Source organism: Labeo rohita, chromosome 16 (assembly GCF_022985175.1).
Source record: "Labeo rohita strain BAU-BD-2019 chromosome 16, IGBB_LRoh.1.0, whole genome shotgun sequence".
In the NCBI taxonomy this organism is placed as follows: domain Eukaryota; kingdom Metazoa; phylum Chordata; class Actinopteri; order Cypriniformes; family Cyprinidae; genus Labeo; species Labeo rohita.
This window is the reverse complement of record NC_066884.1, coordinates 14,680,322-14,686,033: the sequence shown is the minus strand read 5'-3', so window position 1 is coordinate 14,686,033 and position 5,712 is coordinate 14,680,322. Positions and strand designations below refer to the sequence as shown.

Below are 5,712 nucleotides of genomic sequence, written 5' to 3'. Positions count from 1 at the left end.
ACGATTAGCAAGTTACTAGCATGTTTCTAACATAAGCAAGTTACTAGCATGATTCTGGTTGCTAGGCATAGATAGATAGATAGATAGTATTGGATAGATAGATAGATAGATAGATAGATAGATAGATAGATAGATAGATAGATAGATAGATAGATGGAGTTTGAATGAGTTTAAATGGATTAGAAATACAGTACATATAAGGGAAGCTTGACTGAGTCTCAAAGGATTCTGGGAGTTTTGACAGCTGAAATTTGGAAAGTGTTGGCTCATTTGAACATTCCGTCAATGTAAGTCTATGGGATTTTTCCCAATTTTAATCGTCATTTTTAGGAAAATCGTAAGTCCGATCAGTTAGAAAAGATATAGCAACTAACTTCAGATCAGTGTGAAGATCTGGGCTGAGTTTGGAGTTTGTAGAGTTAAAGCTCTAGGACGAGTTAGTGTCAACAGATTTAGTCTCAGAAGAAAATAGCATATCAGTAAGTTGGCTTTCTCAAGCCAACTTAAAAAAAAAAAAACAGTAAATAGATATGCTTTTGATTATTGTGGGAAACAAAATTTGGTAAAAATAAAACTAAATTTGAGCACAAAAAAAAAAAAAAAAAAATTTTTTTTAGGCCTTAAAAATTTAATTTTTGTTTTAATTTCTGTTAATTTGTGTTTCAATTGATTTTTATGATTTCAGTTAATTGGACATGGTTTTTGATTAATAATTTTAATTTAATTGTTAATACAGAGTCTAGACAAATTAAAATGGAAAAAAACGGAATCCAAAAAAATTAAAACAGAATTTAGAAAAAATAAAATGCATTTCATAGGGCCCTATATATAATTCAGTCTGCAGAAAATGTTTGAAGACCCAAATGGAACCCATAAACTTAATTTTAGGGCATTAACAATGAAAATGAAATCATGCATAATTTAAAAAAATAAAATAAAAAATTAATAATCAAGGTAAATTGTACTTAATTTGTCTTCTGGTAATCATGCAAGTATCTCCTGCACTGTAAAAAATAAAAAGTTGAGTTAACTTAAAAAATTAAGTTAATTTGCTGCACAGCAATTTTGAGTTTACTCAACTTTAAAGGAGGGAAGTTGTGCCAACTCATATATAAAAGTTCAGTGAACTTCAGTGAAGTTGAGTGAACTACCAGTCAGAGTTGGCACAACTTAGTTCTTGAAGTTCAGTAAACTCAAAAATGCTTTGCAGCAGATTAACTTAAATTGTTAAGTTGACTCAACTTAAAATATTAAGGTAACAAGCTGCAAAGCTTTTTTGAGTTTTCTGAACTTCAAGAACTAAGTTGTGCCAGTAATTTTTTGCTTGAAGTTCAGTAACCTCAAAAAAGCTTTGCAGCCGGTTGCTTAGTATTTTAAGCCAATTCAACTGCATTTTTTACTATTTAAATGTATAACTTTAAATCTTACATCCAGACTCTAAGCCACATTGTATGCTCCTCCACATCCTTTAAGAATACAAATGCATGCAGCATGAACAATACTGTAAATATAACACAAACAAGATTTTGTCATCATTACAGAAAGTATTTATTGGCATTCTGCAAAATGAACACAATTTAGCTTTTCTCCACTCAAACTATGATGTAACTAGGATGTGACTATTTACAATAAAAACACTCTTAAACAAAAAACACACACTTAAAAATTATTTTTTTAAGTGCCAGAAAAATGTAACATTAAAAATATTAAAATTCTGCAGCCTTAAGTAAAGTTTTAAATCAAAAGTCACAAAAAAAACTTTTATATAATTTAAAGGAAGCTAAACTTTACCGTCATTTTAAACGTTCATCTTGCTCCATCTATTATTTTGGCGCATTCATAATGCAACAAACACACTGGATCAAGAAGCAAAATATTTCAACTATTAACACAACACTTAAAGGAATAATTCAACCAAAATTATTCTGAAAATTTATCATTTACTCACTCCCATGTTGTTCTAAACCGTTGTTCACACTCAACACAAATTAAAATATTTTAATGAAATTTGAGAGACTTCTGTATTGAAAGGCTGTTCACCCAAAACTTCAAAGCGTTCATAAAGAGATCATAAATAATTAAATAAATATATAAGTTAATATGAATTGAGCAGTTTAAGTCTCCTGAAGAGACGCAATTGTAGGGATGCATGAAATAGGATTTAGAAAATAGTTTATTTTAATTAATATTAGTATATTTATACCTTTGATACTAGTTTTACTTATTAATATTATTTACATATATTATCTATTAACATTTTTGTTTTTCCTATAATGTATTTTAGCCTGTATTAGGGTTTTACACACTCACACAAAAACTAAACAAAACAGCATGTAGTTTCAGTTAGGTACTTTAATTTTTTTTAATTGACATGAACTTGAAGCAAAAATGAAAATGCTCTAAAAACAGTTATTGGCTAAATACAAATAATAAATGACAGTTGACAATGAACATGAAAAAATACATCAGAAAGTAAAAATAGAAATAGAAAATAAATGACAAAATTTCCAGGAATAATGTATCTTCAGGATCCTCTGTGATGCCTTTAAGCCCATCAATGTGGTGTGATTGAGTGGCAGTTTCTCTGCAGATGATGAGGTTGTGTATATGATGCATCTGAAATACACAGTTGAGTTTACAGTTAAAGAGTGTCCATGTGTTTATGTAAAAACAATTATGCTTATGAAGGCCATAAGCAAAAATTGACATATAAGCAGTATGCCCTTCAAAATATTAAAAAAAGAAAAAGTGATTTAAAGTGGGATCTTAGGATAGTTTTATATAGCTTTAACACTTAAGCATAGACTCAAGTAATAATTTTACATTACTTAGTGGAGAAGAGAGTATCCTTAACCGAACAGAGCTGGTCACACAAAAAAGAACCTAAAAAAAAGAAAAAGACATTATTGGCAATGGGAAACAAGGTACAATATGAAAGTTAACATTTTATAGACATTGTAAGAAAGAACTTCACCTGTTGAAACTGTGTTGATAGTCTGTGTAGCTGGATAGTTGATGTCCAGAATATGAGTAATGAGGTGTTTTGACAATTACAATTTTTTTTTTTTTTTTTTTTTTTAAAGCCAGGAATAAAAAAAAAATACCTAAACTCGTTCTAAATAGACCTTTAAAGAACCATCTTTTTAGAGTGTACTTATAATGCAGTGCTAATTGACATAGCTTTTAAGCTATCACTGTATAGAAAACTAAAATATAATACAATTTCTGGGGTTTTTTTTAATACATGTTATATAGGGCTCAAACTCACAGCACTTGGAGAGATGGAGCAGCATTTAGTGTGAAATGCGTGATGTGTAATGTGATCACGTCTCTTCAGAAGACTTTGTTTAAACCATTCGATTCTTATGTATTTGTTTTACAATCTCTTTATGAACATTTTGAAGCATCAGAATTTTAGGTGAATAGTTTTTCAGTGAATGGACAGAAATATCTCAGGTTTCATTAAAAATATCTTCATTTGTGTATTAAAGATGAACAAATGTCTTATGGGTTTGGATCGACATGACGGTGAGTAAATGATGACAGAATTTTCATTTTTTTGGATGATCTAAGTTAAGCCAAAGAGGACAGCAACAGCAGTGGTAAGGCCATGTATATATTCCAACACAATCTGCGTCTCTAGTACTACATCCTAGGCACCTTTAGGTTTGAGTGGATGACAACATCATCTTCCAGTAATAGTTAAGATGCTCATCTTCATACCCTTGGTGTGGACATCCTCTGGCTTTGTGTCCTGCAGTAAAAAATTATATTTCCTACTAAATATTGACATTAAATGTTTAAAACATAACAAAAATAATAATAATAAAATTCTGGATAAGGACTAGTTTTTACCAGTACAGAAATAAGTCAGAAATAATACAAAAAATACATGTATAAAAAAATACTGCATATCTTCACTGTATGGAATAAACTGACTCTTATTGAAGCTGCTAAATTTGTTCAGTCAAGAGGAGTGAGTGTTGTCTTAGCTTTTTATTTATTTATTTATTTATTTATTTATTTTTTGTAACATTAACGGAACAAATATCAGCAGGTTTATGAGGCTAACGTTAATGCACGGATCAAATTTACTGACACACAGGCGATTTTATCTCAGACGTTGACTCTCATTTCAGACTTACAAGTGATTGTTTATGTAAATAATCACATTTTGACATAACTTTGTGTATTTGACAATTTAAGCGAACTAAGCTGCTACAGAGAGATGAATCTGTGATCGCATATTTTCTGCAGGCTTCGGTTGTGTCAATAAACACGTTTATCATCTTACACGTCTTGCACTTTCAAAAAAAAAAACAACAACAACAACTATGTGCCAGATAAACTAGTAAGCTATATCGCCTAGCACAACGAAATACAACACATAATTAACCTCTATCTGGTTAATTATATACTCGTTTAATCGACATAAACATTTGAACTGTATCTATAAAAATATATCTGTATACATACCTTGCAAATGCTAACGTTAGCTGATCGTGCTTGGAAAAACAAAGCTAGCTAACTAGTTAGCAGCCAGACTTCATTCAACAATGTTTATTCTTTCTTTAAAGAACATTTACAAACCTAACTGTGTAGTTTATTTGGCTTACTTTCTATATTAAATCTGGGCAGAAAGAACTTACCTTAAAAGAAGACATCCACTCCCTTTGCCATCGTTGTTTATGTTTGAAGCAGTAAACTCCGTGTATAGTTCAGCGACGGCACTTTGCGCATGCCCAATAATGTCAAGTTGACCGCTCAAATGAAGAAATAAAATTACTGAGTTTGCTCAACTTTCTTATTTGTGTTCATTGAGAAAATTATAGTAAACATTGAGTTAACTTGTTTTTATGTGTAAACTCAACATTTTGCATAAAAATGTGTCCACTTGACTTACATTTTTAAACTGAGTGAACAATTTGCAAGTTGGAGTTTTTACAGTGTGTTGTTTCCAAAGGGCATTTCAACAAAATAAGAAAAATTTGGACATCTTCATCCTGTTCAAAAGTTTTCAACCCCAACTCTTAAAGTATCGGGTTTCCTTCTAGAGCATCAGTCAATGTTTGAACCTTTTTAATAGTTGTTTGAGTCCCTCCATTGTCCTCAGTGTAAAAAAGATGGATCTCAAAACCATGCTGTCACTGCTATAAAGGGTTCAAATATGCAAAAGATGCTGGAAAACTAAATAATCTGCAGGGCCTGGATCATTTTTCAGAAGAACAGTGGTCAGTTTATCTGTTCAGAACAAACAAGGGACTCGTGAACAACCATCACAAAGTCGTAGATTATCCAGGTAACCACACAGAGTATTAAGAACCAAGGGTTCCCAAACTTTTGAAGGGGGTTATTTAAATAATTTCATCTTTTTTTTTTTTTTTTTGTCTTGTGGATTATAAGTAAAAATGTGATTATATGTTAAATTATGTAAAATATCTTACTCAGATTATATATATATATATATATATATATATATATACATATATATACATACATACATATAGTAGGCAAAAATCTAAAGGAAAATAAGCTACAATATTAAATAAATTACAAGGAAATGTATAGAGGTGAAGTCAAGTCTCTTGTTCCAGAGCAATATTTTAGCAGAACCACCATCAAATTTAATCCAACACCAGGCTTAAAAATGTGTCCAGAAACCAACCTTAAATATAAAAACCTACACTATACCTAAATAAAGAGAGAAAATGC

At 30.5% G+C, this 5,712-nt stretch overlaps 1 long non-coding RNA gene across 3 annotated transcripts; it reads right to left on the bottom strand.

Moving 5' to 3' along the window:
- Nucleotides 1-1,538: 1,538 nt before the first annotated feature.
- LOC127177850 (uncharacterized) lies at nt 1,539-4,736 on the bottom strand. 3 transcript variants are annotated; one of them, XR_007829273.1, is made up of 4 exons: nt 4,650-4,736; nt 2,975-3,754; nt 2,829-2,883; nt 1,539-2,616 (listed from the first exon to the last, which is right to left on the bottom strand). It is a non-coding gene; the product is annotated as an uncharacterized LOC127177850 (long non-coding RNA). The 3 variants fall into 3 exon arrangements; XR_007829271.1 differs by having other exon boundaries at nt 2,829-3,754; XR_007829272.1 differs by having other exon boundaries at nt 1,539-2,883.
- Between the last annotated feature and the right edge of the window lie 976 nt (nt 4,737-5,712).